Raw genomic sequence first — 16,019 nt, 5'->3', positions numbered from 1 at the left:
TAAACTGCAGTTTTGAGATTCTTAATCTTCTGAGCACTGACTCTCAGAAAAATAAAACATAGAGTATGTAAACATTTCGTTAACTCCACCTTTCACTTCCCCTGCTGCTTATTTCTCCACTAGATGAGTTTATGAGAGATATGACGGCTTATTAATTAATGTGTATCTATGAAGAAGTCACAACCGAATTAATCAAGTGCACAATATAGGTACAAGTGAACCAAATAATGAACCATCGTGAATAGCAATCCGAGTGGTCACCAAGTAGGAGGAAATCAATTTGATAAATTCTCAGCATAGTGCGTTCTCCAGAATTTGGTTTCTGAAAATGCGCTTGTTACTTTGTACAACAACCCTTATTCGCATAAGAGTCTCATGTCAATTTCTCCGACTTTCTTGCCGTTGAATTTATCAAACTTATTTTACATGGAGAAATAGAAAAAAAATCTAATAAATTTAAAAAAATAAATGGTATCTTTCCAAAAATTTGACATAATATTCTTGATCTGTATTTATTGCTGTGAGACAATTAAATGGACCATACTTAAGTTTATTTTTTGTGTATAAGAGTACCTATCAAAATCTGGAATGTGATTTTTATGCGAGTAAATATCAAGATGATACAACAAAAGTGGGAATTGTTTTCAATTAATTTCTAGAACAAAGCCTACTATTAAGATATCAGTTTTTCTTAATCAGGAGACAATTTTAAGCTAATTTCTGAAAGAAAATCAAAAACGTCAAAAACTTACATGGGACTCATATGCGAATCCTGGTAGTATTATAGTCACCTTTACAACCCAGTGCTTCTTGAGTCTCACTGAGTACATACATTTTGTTATTAATACGGCAAAATTAGCTTATGTCTGAATATAACGCAGTGTTTCAACTTGCCCCGATACGCGGGGCAAGTTGAAACGATGCATATAAAAAAATAATTTAAATATACAAAATATTTATAAAAAAATTGTTAAGGTTGCTTATTTTTTACGTATAATTTTTGGCCCGAACTGGCAAACACCGCAAACGGATTCAAAATATATCAAAGGATGATTTTTTTACAGCACTTCGAATTTCAACTTTGAAAAAACCGTTTCAACTTGCCCCGGTGTACCTTATTAACTTTCCGAAACACATTTCGCGGAATGAACCTTTTTTCCGAAAGACATTTCGCGGAATGTACCTTTTCACCGAAAACCATTTCGCGGAATGCCGTTTGGCGGAATTCAGTTAGAATAATTATCATTAAAATATTTAACGATTTCTTACACGATTAATTACATGAAATCCGGGCTATTTTTTTCGATTTAACGCAAACCCGAACCCGACCCGTACCCGAGAATTTTTGCATTCGTTAACCCGTACTCGGAGTTGACCCATCGGGTGCGGGTTTCAAAGCCTGGAACCCAACCATATCTACTGCCCGGTATAAGGCGAAAAGAGTTGATAATGTTTTCTTTCAAAGCACACGCCTTCCCGGTATAAGGTGAAGGGAGGGGTAACGCCTTCTTTAAATGGATGCATCTGCCCGGTACAAGGCGGAAGGAGTTGATAGTGTCTTCTATAAAATAATGCATCTGCCCGGTATAAGGCAAAGGCAGGGATAACGCTTTCTTTAAATGGATGCATTTGCCTGGTATAAGGCGAAAGGAGTTGATAATGCCTTATTTAAATGAACGCGTCTGCCCAGTGTAAGGTGAAAGGATGGTGTTTTCGCGTCGACCTAATTTTCAACGATGAAAGTTTTAGGTCCCGGGTCGTTAAGGGTTAATTTCGCGTATCACCTTTCGCACTACTTTTCGTCACTGGTACTGGCAACGGTTTACTACCGGCAATGGTTCACGGCTGCAGAATCACGGTTTCGAATAAGAACACTGGAATAACGATTTGGATGGAGTATATTTCACTCGGCACTCGGCACTCATATGGCATCATTTTATCTCTATTGATTCTTTTCATTGCATGTCGTATTCAGTTTGAGGTGATTTTCAATATTGTTTTGTCCCTAAATTATTTGAATTTTTGTACATAAGGAACTATAAAGGTTGACGAGTCATCTTCTTAGGCGTACGATCTGTGTATATATTAACACTTCTTTCTACATTCCTATCTCCGTTTCATTTCTTGCATGCAACTTTTGATTGTTTACAGCGGTACGCAATAGTGTATAAGTGAGTGGTAACTCATAACTGACTACTACTACTGTACGTGTATGTCTAACGAGATCAAAACAAAATGCTGCAGATGGTGCAGATTGATTCGGTAAGTAATTAATTTGTTATTTGATTTCTACTTGTTACAATTCATGTTTATGTTTCTATTTCAGTTCAATATGATGACTCCGGCCGGAACAGATGGGTAACGTCTTCTTTAAATGGATGTATCTGCCCGGTATAAGAGGCAATTAAAATTTTGAAAACTACTTCTAAATATTCTGGAGGCCTTCCTTAGCCGTGCGGGAAGATCCGTGGCTGCCAAGCAAGTCTATGCTGAAGGAGGCTGGGTTCAGCTTCTGGCCCGGTAATTTAATTAAAAATCTCGGCTTTTTAGGTATAAAAGTTTCAACGTGTTAATCTCGTGTTTAACGAATTCAAAAGAAATGCTAACTTGGCTTTCAAACCTCGCAGATAACGATTGTGGGAATGCTGAATGAACAAGGGCTATTATTATTAATATTCCGCGAAATGGTGCATTCCGCGAAATGGTACATTCCGCCAAAAGTCATTCGGCGAAAAGGTACAAACCGGCAAATGTCGTACCGCGAAAAGTTACAAACCGCCAAATGTTACTCCGCGAAATGTTCAACCGCGAAAATGAATTCCGCGAAATAGTTTTCGGTTAAATGTTATACAATCCACTTGGTCGTTGGCGTTGATCAATTGGCCAAATAGGACATTTGGCCGAATAGGACATATGGCCGAATAAAACATTTGGCCGAACAGACCATTAGGCTGAATAGGACACTTGGCCGTATAGGACATTTGGCCAAATAAGATATTTGGTCGAATAGGATATTTGGCCGAATAGAAAATTTGGCCGAATGGGGAATTTGGCCGAATAGGATATTTGGCCGAATAGGACATTTCGACGAATATGACATTTGGCCGAATAGGACAATTTAGCCGAATAGGACAATTGGCCGAATAGGACATCTGGCCGAATAGGACATTTGGCCGAAGAAAAAAAAAAAAAAAAAAAAAAAAAAGAAGACATTTGGCCGAATAGGACATATGGCCGAATAGAACATTTGGCCGAATAGGACAATTGATCAAATAGGACATTTGGCCAAAGAGGACATATTTGGGCAAGCAGGACATTTGATCGGATAAAATATTTAGCCGAATATGACATTTGGCCGAATAGATAGGTCATTTGAACGAACACTTCATTTGGCCGAATAGGTCATTTGAAAAGTGAGAAATAAGGTGTGAAAAGTGAGACGTCTCACTTCTAACAACTTATTTATTTCCCACTTCTCCCTGTGAAAAGTGAGTAGTTAGAAGTGAGAAGTGAGACGTCTCACTTCTCATTTCTCACTTCTCACTGTAAAAAGTGAGAAGTAAGAAGTGAGTAGTGAGACGTCTCACTTCTCCCTTTGCACTACTCACTTTTTACAGGGAGAAGTGGGAAATAAATAAGTTGTTAGAAGTGAGACGTCTCGCTTTCCACACCTTATTTCTCACTTTTCAAATGACCTATTTGGTCAAATGACCTATTCGGCCAAATGAAGTGTTTGTTATTCCAGTGTCCAGTGTTCTTATTCGAAACCGTGATTCTGCAGCCGTGAACCATTGCCGGTAGTAAACCGTTGCCAGTACCAGTGACGAAAAGTAGTGCGAAAGGTGATACGCGAAATTAACCCTTAACGACCCGGGACCTAAAACTTTCATCGTTGAAAATTAGGTCGACGCGAAAACACCATCCTTTCACCTTACACTGGGCAGACGCGTTCATTTAAATAAGGCATTATCAACTCCTTTCGCCTTATACCAGGCAGATGCATCCATTTAAAGAAGGCGTTACCCCTGCCTTTGCCTTATATCGGGCAGATGCACTATTTTATAGAAGACACTATCAACTCCTTCCGCCTTGTACCGGAGAGATGCATCCATTTAAAGAAGGCGTTACCCCTCCCTTCGCCTTATATCGGGAAGACGTATTCTTTGAAAGAAGACATTAGCAACTCTTTTCGCCTTATACCAGGCAGTAGATATGGTTGGGTTCCAGGTTTTGAAACCCGCACCCGATGGGTCAACTCCGAGTACGGGTTAACGAATGCAAAAATTCTCGGGTACGGGTCGGGTTCGGGTTTGCATTAAATCGAAAAAAATAGGCCGGATTTCATGTAATTAATCGTGTAAGAAATCGTTAAATATTTTAATGATAATTATTCTAACTGAATTCCGCCAAACGGCATTCCGCGAAATGGTTTTCGGTGAAAAGGTACATTCCGCGAAATGTCTTTCGGAAAAAAGGTTCATTCCGCGAAATGTGTTTCGGAAAGTTAATACTTACATTCCGCGGAATGTCGTACCACGAAAAAAAATTCTGCGAAATGTTTTTCGGCGAAATAGTATACAACCGACAAAGTGTCCTATTCAGCCTTATGGTCTGTTCGGCCAAATGGTATATTCGGCCATATGGTCTTTTCGGCCAAATGGTATATTCGGCAAATTAACTTTCGGAATAGTGTAACGAAAGGATGGTAGATTCAAATTATACCTAACATCCGTTATGCTTAACGTACAGATGTACATTATGTCTAACGTTACGTTATTATGCTTAACATACTTATGCAAAATCCCGAATTCTACAACACCCAAACACCTGCCCCCTTTTCCCAATGGCTGTCCCGATTGTGTACTATTTCGCCGAAAAACATTTCGCGGATTTTTTTTTGCTGTACGAAGTTCCACGGAATGTACCAAATTTCCGAAACACATTTCGCAGAATGCAACTTTTCTCCGAAAGACATTACGCGGAATGTACCTTTTCACCGAGAAGCATTCCGAGGAATGCCATTTGGCGGTATTCAGTTAGAATAATTATCACTTCTCCCCGTAAAAAGTGAGTAGTGCAAAGGGAGAAGTGAGACGTCTCACTACTCACTTCTTACTTCTCACTTTTTACAGTGAGAAGTAAGAAATGAAAAGTGAGAATTGAGATGCCTTACTTTTCATTCCTCATTTCTTACTTCTCACTGTGAGAAGTGAGAAGTGAGTAGTGAGACATCTCACTTCGCACTACTTACTTTTACAGTGAGAAGTGGGAAATAATTAATGAGAAATGAGATGTCTCACTTTTCAAATGACTTATTCGGCCAAATGTCTTATTCGGCCAAATTCGGTAAAATGACCTATTCGCTGTTCGGTAAAATGACCTATTCGACTAAAAGATCTATTCGGCTGGATGACCCGTTCGGCCAAATAACTTTCGGCCAGATGGGTTTCGGCCTAATGGTTTGTACATCCTAGTGGCATTCGGCCAAATGGTTTCGGCCGAACGACCCTTCCCCCAGGCATGGCAATTCTCACTATAAGTCACGCAGATTTTTACCGAGAAGTCGTATGGCGGAAAAGAAAAAAAGGTCTGATGAGATATAACCATTTTGCCCTCACTACCAATGCCACGAAATGTTGATTTTCTCGTTTTCTCACTTTCATCTATTTCATGCCATCACCAATTGCAAAAAGAATAGCCTTTATGGAACAAACAACCTAATTTCCATATGCAGTGATGGTATGGCTATAGTGGCCGCATTCATCACCATTTCTGTTGATGTTTTCGAACCTACCCCGTTGCAGTCATGAAATTTTTGTAATTGCTTACCGAAAAATTCGCGAAAAGTGAGTGAAGCGTAAAAATAATGAAACGGAAAAAGAAATTCATCAATTAGGCACGATTTTTGTTTATCCTCCAGGTTCGCTCTGGTGAAAAAGAGGAATGAAAGATGTTTTGCACCATAAACTACGAAAATTGATTCTCCTTCCTTCAGAAAATCGCTTGATTTTGTCTCATCGAAACGAAAAGTACGGACTCTGCTAAGGATATCGATTTTCATAATTGATGGAATGTGAAACTCTTGTAAAGTCATACTGTACAATATTCTTTGCGGCTACGCAAAGTGTTTTGACACAACTGATATCTTCAAATTAATAATGGAATAAAGTTATTTTTCAGATTTGTCTGCAGCATTCGCCAAAATGAACCACGGTATTGCGATAGCTAAATTTGAAACACTAGGCTCAAGTTGCTTTACACTCAACTGGCTTCGATCGGTCAATCGCATCATGGCCGTCAAAATCGGGGATCATATTTCGTCACAAATTTCGGTTAGCTCAGGCGGTAGGTAGGCATCTCGGACCGTTTTTATTTGTACTTTATATGAACGATGTTTATTTTATAATTTTATACCAAGCTACTTAACTCTATCATACGCCGACGACTTTAAACTATTTTATGTCTTAAAGATGATCAAGGGATGCTACGTTTCTACAGCGGCAAAAGGAGATTTTTGCAGCCTGATGCTAGCTTAATCGTACTCAATGTGTTCAAATGATCCGTTTTTTTCATTCAGACGGAACATGTTCTATATAAACATGACTGTTTTTTGTAAAGCATTAAACGTGAAACGACCCTAAAGGATTTAGGCATTATGGTAGACTGCAAATTGACTTTTAAACGTCATATATCGTATATTGTGTTCAAAGCCTCATCACAATTAGGGTTCATCTTTCGCTTTGCTAAAAAATTGAGAGATGTTTATTGCTTAAAAGCATTGTATTGTTCATAAGTCCGTCCTATTTTAGAATATTTTTCAAGAGTCTGGGCAGCATACTAACAAAATCATACTCAACAAATCGAATCAATTCAGTGCTAGATTATCTGCTTTTCTCTCCGATTCCTCAATTGACAAGATTCTATTATTTACCAAAATATAAGAACCGATGCATGCAATATGAACTTGGAAACACTTCACGCTAGACGAAATGTAGCAAAAGCCTGTTTCATTGGAGATTTGCTTCAAGACCATATTGATTGTTCTGATCTGCTAGAAATGACCGAAGTAAACATACGGAATCATGGTCTACGCTCGCACTCATTCTTGTACATTCGTGCTTCTGGAACTAACTACGGAATCAATGAGCCCATCAAAAGCACGTGTCGAGTGTTTAATAAGTGTTACGAAGTGTTTGATTTTCATGTTCCTCGTATAACTAAGAAGAACAGATTTTAGAGTATTTTGTGTTAGAATTAGAGAATTCCATTTTTTTTTTCAATTTGTATACCGTGAAGCAGAACTGGTAGTTTTCGTGATCGTCATGTGAAAGCGAAAACAGTTGCAATTTCATTTTCAAGAGACCAAATGAAAATGTAGCGGTCACCTGTCACATAACAAGCAGCCATGATGGGAATCTGTTCAAACAACGATGACTAGTCGATAAAATGATTATATTGTTTCTGATTTACGAGTTAGAAATAACATTATTGAAGAGATACAGCTTGTTAACAATAGTTTGATGCGCGTTCATAAAATAAAAATCCGTGAAAATTTGGTGGAATTCCTTTCATTGTTTAAGCTTTCTATGAAAGCGGGAAAGGATAAAATGTAAATATCGCGTGACTTCTTTCAATGAAAATGAAAATTTCAGTACTTCCGTGAAGTATGTCATTGGGGTGCGTATAATTCACGCAGTTTTTGCCAAATAAACAAACTAACAAATAAATGAAGAGTATTAAGTATAAATAGATAAATAAACAAATTAATAAACCCTTCTGATTTCAGTTTCAAAGTCTCAAACATCACAAGTTCGGAATTGTAAGAAATACCTTTAATTATACAGCATCAGTTTTTGTGGCTTCTTTTTGCTAACTTGCGTGCTCACTGCTGCAAAATAATAAAATAAAAAGACTTAGTCGACTCAAGTACAATACACTGAAGACGGCCTCACAGTCGAGGTCGAAATACGTATCTTCAGAGATAACAAAACGTAGTGGAATTAAATCGAACATACTAAACTCGTCTAAGACGCTTAAAAAAATAACAAATAAAATTCCATCTTATTGTTTTGTTTTTGAATAGATTAACATAGGAGCTATGAAATCAAGTCCAGAAGCAGTAACCCTATTTTCGAAATTTCACGAAACAAGACACATTACTAAATTTAATTCATTATGTTTGTTATGCTTATATAGAATCAAATTCAAGTAAATGAAACTCTCACTATTTTTCTCAGCGATTAAATATAATACTTTTCTTAGAACCACCCGTATCAAAGTGCATCTCGACAGTTTTAATTAAAACAGCGTGCATGCTATCTACCGCTACTTAACAGCATACGGCATCAAAAACAGCTAATTCCACCCAGCAAAGACTGCCGTAAAACTGCTGAGCATCAACAAGTTGCAGTATAGTTCACTTATCGCTCCGGAAAGATTACCTCTCCCTCCCGTTGACCTCTTAGTGGTTCCATCAAATGCCAGCACATAAGCCACATGTTTACAAACTGGCGAAGAAAACACCCACTGACGATATGGTGAGGATTCGTATAAATATTTTCCCATGAGACTGTGCCATCCGGACTTACTTGATTGGAATTTCCTTGAGCGGTGGATGGTGCTGCCCATGTAGTTTCCGCACAGTGTAGTCCTGTAGTTGGACAGTGGCGATCAAATAGTGCACCGAGTGAAAACAATTTACTGGTCCCTCCGCTCCAGGAGCGCTCGTGTACGAAAGGAACGTGGTTACAATGTAAGATGTTTGGTCCTCCTAAGAATACCAAGTTACAATTGGATGTGGATTGCTGTCGTGCCGGAACGTGACGAGGACGTTTATTTTCCTGCTGAGGAATTGATTGGAGGTATCGGTTGTAACAATGGATGTCACTCAGAATAATACTTTAATAAACCGAGACAAATTTAACAGTTCGACACCGTTTTCATTAATGGATTGTTTTTTTAATTTTGTGGTTTTGTAACTGATTGATTGTTTTCTGGTCCGATGATTGATACATAATAAAAACTTTAATCGCAAGTTTCTCGAGGAAATTTATTTTTAAATGCCTAATCAAATTCCATTTTTGAAGATCTGATGATGAATAAACTTTTATAATAGTTTAGTTGAAGTTATCCTATTAAAAACACTTTATATTCGAATATCTTCTAACAATAATCCCATTCGAGTTAATCGTGTGTGGTCGTTAAGAGTTATAACGCTTATTTATCTCCTATCCGCCTTTCAGCCCAAGATATGCTGCCTTTTCAAAACTATCAGCAATAAATAGTGAGACCAGCCAGCCTTATATGCAATTAATTGCTGCAGCTGCTGCAGGTACGATACAAACATTTCCGATGCCATCTCGATGCGGTCATTGGAGCTTGCCGCTACAACACTCGCTTACAAAAGCGGCCGATATCAATTTGCAATAATTTATCGGCTGCAAGTCGAATTAGTAGCAAGTGGGTCTGATGCCCACCGTTCGATAGTACACAGAAGCAGATCAATTTGTCAGTGCAATCGAACACCCCGAAGTTGCCCACCATTCTGCACCGAATCAACTTGTTCACGGCTCACGTGCAAGCCAAATGATTTAACAAGCTTTAATTAACTTCTAATATAGCTGTGTACAGTGGAGTGGACGATCAATATGGATGGACGAAATAAAGGTATTTTGCACATCAACAATGGCTCGCATCTAGAGAAATAGGGCGTTAAATAAAAAATAACTGTTTTGACAATTGAAGTTTGAATAAATTCGTATCGTATTTCACCAGTACGACTGAATGAATGGTATAGCACTTGCCGATCCCCTATTCATGGTTGAGATGGTTTTAATCGAAACTCCTTTCTATCCGGTGCGTGCCAGGTCGCCGGTCGAGGGCTGTGTGTTTGCGGTGCTCTGTTGTGATAAAGTGGCAAATCTAATCATTGCATATGGTCGATGCTTGTTGAATGGCCAAAGGGCAAAACCGAAGACCGCTGAAGCTATGATGTGTTGTCTCAGTGCCAGCCAGCTCATGTAGGAGATAATTGCCATATGATTTGATTACGGTGCAAAGAGGATCGAGAGTATGGCAACATCGTTCAAGAGCTTAGCATAAATCTGCATCACTATACTGACGGATGTACGACCAACGCAATATCAGCTGCGGAGCCGAGTTGCACCACTCCAAAGTGCTTCTATGTGGCAAGCAATAGGGGTTCATTCTATCCTAGCTCGTAGCTATCTCAACCAGTATTTAAGGCACTACGTGTAGTGATGCTTTGTGGCGCAGCATGGTAAGAATATCGCAAGTGCAGTGCTAATGTCCATGCAGTTGTTATAAATTTATAAGGAGCTTTGAGAACGGGGAATACGGCACTCAAATGAGCTGTGAATGATTAATAGATTCTGTAGAATGACTATTTAGTAGAATTAAATTACTCTTAGTAGTTTGAATACATTGCCGTTTGTGCAAGCCATAAAAAAAGAGTCCCCGCAATTCAACGGCAAGAACGACTAGAGAGCAGTTTTTCGTCACTACACCCAACCAGTGTGGGGGGCAGCAGGGACCATGTCCAAGGGCTTGACGACCCCTCCCCAGCCGTCTGTGAGTCAGGGGGTTCTGCCTAGGAGGTGGTGGGGTTAACAGGGGCGCTGTTAATTCCCCCCAAAAACCACATATCCGCAAGCAAACCTTACCAAGCGACCGTGTGCCGCTTAAAGCATACAAGCCCCTAACCCTGAATCCCAAGGTGTCAGGCGACCCGTGCCGAAGGGATGAATGGCCTGGGGGGTGAAACAATTAGCCAGGTCGTTAACGGAGCCTGTGGAGGTTCCACAGAGTGAGGGCTGCTTCGGCGGCAAGCGGGTGGCAGTGGGTGGTACCCACACACCCCCAAGTGGTGCACATGTGGTGCAAGCGAACGGGAGTTGGGGGTATTACTCGTAATACCCCCACAGAATGAGGGACCGAGTGTATGGGTGAGCACACAAGTAAGTCTCTGCATGGTACGCATGGTCGGTAGTGTTAGAATGACTGAAGTCTGGTGAGGCCTGGCAGGAGTGTCGGGGGGCAGATACCTCTGCGGCACCTCAGAAGTAGGGGACACGAAAGTCTCGCTGCGTCTGGCAGGAGTGTCGGGGGTTGATGCTTCTGCGGCACCTCAGAAATCGGAGACATGTAAGGTAGTGGTGTGACCCTGTCCCAGGATGGGGAGACCACCACATTGGCTGAGGACTACCTGGGCTTCGAAACGTCAATGGGTGGGTGCTACCGGCATAGTACCTTACGGAGTCCTATTGACAGTGTCAAAGCCCGGGTAGGTGAGTGTTAGGCACGCTTGACGTGCCGGGTGTTCCACGCCCAAACGATGCACAGGAGGTGCACAGAGTGGATAAAATGGGAGATGGGGTATTACAACCCCACTGAGTGAGTGACTGAATGTCAAAGAGAGTGGTGCACAAGTGGTGCAAGCGATTGGGACTGAATGTATGAGCGAGCACACAAGTTAGACCTGCATGGTACGTATGGTCAGAGTGGCTGCTTAGGTAGTAGTGTGATCCGGCTGTCAGGGACGGATTGAGTGAAGTCTCGCTAGGTCTAGCAGGAGTGTCGGGGGGAGATACCTCTGCGCCACCTCAGAAGGAGAGGACACGAAAGTCTCTGCTATGACTGGTAGGAGTGTCGGGGGTTGATGCTTCTGCGGCACCTCACAAATAGGAGAAGTGAAAGGGTCTGCCTCGTAGCTGAGGTAGGAGCGGCATAGGAGCCACCAACCTAGGGTCGCCTCCGGCTTGGTAGACAAGTGGTGCCACCCTGTTGCAGGACGGGGTGAACACCACACTGAGTGAGGACTGTCTATGTTGTGTGATGGCGGCATGGGGTACCCCCTGCAGGGTACTTATAAATTGGTCCTTGCAGTCATTCAAGCGGCATAGGCAGGTGAGTGTTGGGGCACATGTGGTGCCAGTGTGTCTTGTGCAAATGTGTTGCATGGGGAGTGTCGAAGAGTTGAGGCGCATACGTGCACTTGTGTACGTCATGGAGGGGGCGCAATGCCCAATAGTCATCCCCCGAAGTATTGCTTAATTGCGGGCCGGGGGAATGACTGGAGAGGAAGGAGTTGGTTTTAGTGGGTCGGGAGTGGTGATCCCATCCCCACACTACCTGGGTTCGCCTCCCCAGGTGTCTGTTTGCAGATTTCCATTACCTTCGTTAAAAAAAAAAAAAAAAAAAAAAAACACCCAACCAGTGTGTGTCAGATTTTCTTAAAAACCGATTCAAATTTAATAAAATTTCTTATACAAATATGCTATATTTACAGATTTTGATAGGTTCTTTAACAAAAATATAAGAAAAATAGCATTTGCCGGTGGGTGTGCACTGTACAGCACTTGTGACACAAAAGGCAAACACTGGTTTGTAGTTTTCGTACAACTAAGTTTTCTAAACAACAAAGCATGCCGATTCTTGATTTTTTTTTTTTAAGTTCTTAACGGATTGTAAGCACGGTTTTACTAGTTTGTACCTCGTTTGGTATAAAGCCGCTTGGCATAAAAGCGGTTTGGCATAATTATCGTTTTGCATAATAGTCCTTTGTCATAATTTTTATTACAGCTGTGTAATTGATGAGTCAGGTTTGTGTGATTAATGAATAAAATTTGTCGAGCTACGTTGTTTCTACCATATGGGCAAAACTTGATAATTGGATGCATGATTGTACGACGCAGCAAAAGAAGAATAAAGGTGGTTCCTGTAAAAATGTTGTTTTAGCGTCACGCCGGTAATAATTCTAGCCGGTGGTGACTAAATCGGCGTGGCAATATTTTATTGTATTTGATTGCTGGAATTTTTTAATAGTTTTTTCCAGGATTTTATTTTTTAGAATTTGTTTAAATAAGAAAACAAATTTTAAACCATTATGCGTAGTTCTTGCAGGAGAATCGAAATTTTTGCTATTGTCTAGGGAAATTCTTTGCCATTCGATGAGGAAAATCCTCAGAAATTAATCGACAAAATCTTCGAAATTTTCGTAATTAATTCTTAGAAAATTTGAAATATTCTATTCTTCAACTTCTGCGAAAGATTCTTGACATTTTCTATGTAAATAATTTGGAATTTTATTAGGAAATCCTTTGAAAGTATAATTAATAAAAACTTCGTCCAAAAATTCTTTTGGATTACTTTGGCAAATTCCTTGAGATTTCGGAAAGTTCTTTGAAGTTTCCTCCGGGAAATTCTTCAAAATGACCTAGAGAAATAATTCGAAATTTCTTTGAGTTCTTTGAAATTTCTTCGTCAAATTCTTTGCATTTTTCTCGGGGAAGTCTTCAAAATTTCCACGGAAAACTAAGCATACGCAGTATTTTGAAAAATTTCGTTTCAGGTGGTTCGAAACAAAATTCCGCGGATTTCCGAGGAATTTGAGCATGGCGAAATCTTGATTTCGTTTCAAAAAATTACAAAAAAATTCGTTAGAAAAAACTAGCTTTTAACGAAATTTCACGGAATTTCGCGGAATTTCGAAACAAATTTAAACTTAAACCATACTGCCTCGTACGGTCGTGTACTATCAAAAATTTTGGCTGCGCCGCTGCACAAAATCACAAAGATGTTTTCAAAACTAAATGTTATACAAATTTTTCTATTCGCTTACTACATGATCCCATTCTGAGTCGGTTAATACGTATTGAGTTTTCTTCTATAAAACGTCTTCAGTGTTTAGTAAGAAATGTCTAACAGAAAACGAAAAGTTTCTTTACTATTCTATCTTTTTTTTCAAAGGTGATCTGACCAATATTTATGACGTCAGGCTCAGAGTGCAAATGTAATCAGATATGAATCAGATCAGTATGACTTTGTCGAAAAAAACAAAGCCATGATGCGGATTCCTAGGGACCTTGTGAAGTCATTTTAGAGCGCCTCTTTCTTATTAAAGGCCGATTTCTTCACCTCCGCTCAGGCCTCAAACCAGGTTTAAGCGCATGGGTGAGCACCGCTTAAGAGATAGGAAGGCCCTTGGGAAAACAAAATGCAACATTTTACGTGCAAACAACAAATTGAACCTAAAAGTAAGAATAAAAAGTTCAGAGGTTTGAAGATACTCCACACAACAGTCAATATTCGGCAAATCATCGAAATATACATAAAAATTTCGTGGTATTTTTTGACTTTTTGCACAATATTGATCGTGTTGCTGCTAGTCTGCGAAAACGGGAATTTTTAAAAAAAATCTGCCTTGCAGAGTAGAAATCTATTTAATCAGTGTGCGATCGATCGTGTTGATACTGGTCACGCCAGCTGGTGCAGGAGAACACGAAGTGAAAAAAAAAATGTCTGCATCGAAGAGCACAACATTATTTAGTGCAGAATCGATTGTGTTGTTGCTTATTAAACGAAGCTCAGCACAAACACATTTTGCGTTGGATTGATTTGAAACACGGGTTTCGTCTTTGAGTTTTCAAAATAACTTCGTTTACAATAAATATTTAGTGGCTTACCAAGGTGGCTTCACTTGAATTGCCTTTTCAACTAACCAACGATTCCTTTTCCGTGGCGCTCACGGAGATGCAGAGCATTCCTCGGTCTCTTATAACAATGAGTGTCAAACTAGTTTTCCTCTCTTAATAGCAGTTCGTCGAGTTGATTGTATATAAGACTGTGGGACTCAGAGCCTCCTATAAAAAGGTCGAACTTGGAAGGAAATGATAGCCTTTTGGTTCAACTTCTTGTATGAGAAAGGAAAAATTATTTCTTCATATCTGGCAAACTGCTGGGCTACGAAATGGTGAGTTGACATCCGGGAAGGAGCGTCTAACATAGCTCTGGTCCTCATAAGTTCCAATACTCATGCTTCCACGGGTCTTCCGATGACAATTGACCGCCAGCTAAGGGTTGCGTACTTAGCTGGTAATGTAGCATGGGCACTATTGTCCATCTGACATCAGCTAGAGTGAGAGGGTTCACCCTGTGGGGTCTGCCTAGGATGTGGTGGTGTTCGACAGTGGACTCTGTTGAATTTCTATAAAAAGCTGCATGTGTGCACAAGCAGGCTCTATCAAAGCGACCGTGTGCCGCTCAAAGACCCGACAGATCGAGCGTCTGTTCACCAAGGAGCTGCGGCTCCAACAGCGTATGTTCTGGCATCCATGCGGCTGAGTATGAAATGCTAATTCCCCAGAAGCTATATCTAAGATCGTAGCCCCATTCCGGTGGATAGGGAACCTTGGGCCAACAACCTACTGTTCCCGAAACATTAGTTTGTTCGAGAATCCGATAATGAAAGAATACGGACCTGGGACTGAGTGAAGTCCGTTTCTCCAAACTTTGGAGAACACAGAACGCCGTCGGGATAAGTTCTGCTATACTATGGTTTATGAGGTAAGCACGCTCCTCGGCATCGCGGAGTTGCCTTCGTACTATGCGCTCAGGCACACTCTGCGCTTATGAAGTGGGAAAATATAAGTGAAAGAACAATCGTTGCCAGATTTAGAACACGGGTCCGAAACCTTACTATAATCCAATATCATGCAAGACAAAGAGAACTTCTACAGTCAACTCAATGCCGTCGTAGATAGAATTCCGAAGGGTGATATCAAGATCTGTTTGGGCGACTTCAATGCGAAGATCGGATCCGACAACTCGAACCACGAGCGCATTATGGGACGCCATGGTCTCGGAGAAATGAACGAAAACGGAGAGCTGTTCGCAGAATGTTGTGGTAATAACGTCATGGAGATCGGGGGATCGCTCTTCCCTTATCGACCGGTTCACAAGGTCACGTGGGTTTTCGCTAAGACGCCACCATTTGGAGTAAATTTTCATCAACCTTTCTTCACATAAAATGCTGGTCAGCTGAGGTTGAATGATCTGCAACAACCATCCCGACGACCACCACAAATGCGATGGTTTTCCATTGAAACTGCTACCAGCGCATTCGTGCTGCTGAGTCCTGTGCGCTGCGTCCGCTATGCGTGAAATCTTGTTCGACCGCTCTTTGCGGAGTGCTGAATCTCGATCGAAATGGCTCGCGCGTG

At 40.6% G+C, this 16,019-nt stretch overlaps 1 protein-coding gene across 1 annotated transcript in view; it reads right to left on the bottom strand.

Annotated features, from left to right (window-relative positions):
- Positions 1–16,019, bottom strand: part of LOC134213372 (calcitonin gene-related peptide type 1 receptor) — a 291,025-nt gene that overhangs the window by 92,752 nt on the left and 182,254 nt on the right. The gene's annotated exons all lie outside the window — the stretch shown is intronic.

The sequence above is a fragment of the Armigeres subalbatus genome, chromosome 2 (assembly GCF_024139115.2).
Source record: "Armigeres subalbatus isolate Guangzhou_Male chromosome 2, GZ_Asu_2, whole genome shotgun sequence".
NCBI classification, from domain to species: Eukaryota; Metazoa; Arthropoda; class Insecta; order Diptera; family Culicidae; genus Armigeres; species Armigeres subalbatus.
Note: the sequence above shows the minus strand (reverse complement) of the source record. Positions and strands in the feature narration are given on the sequence as shown.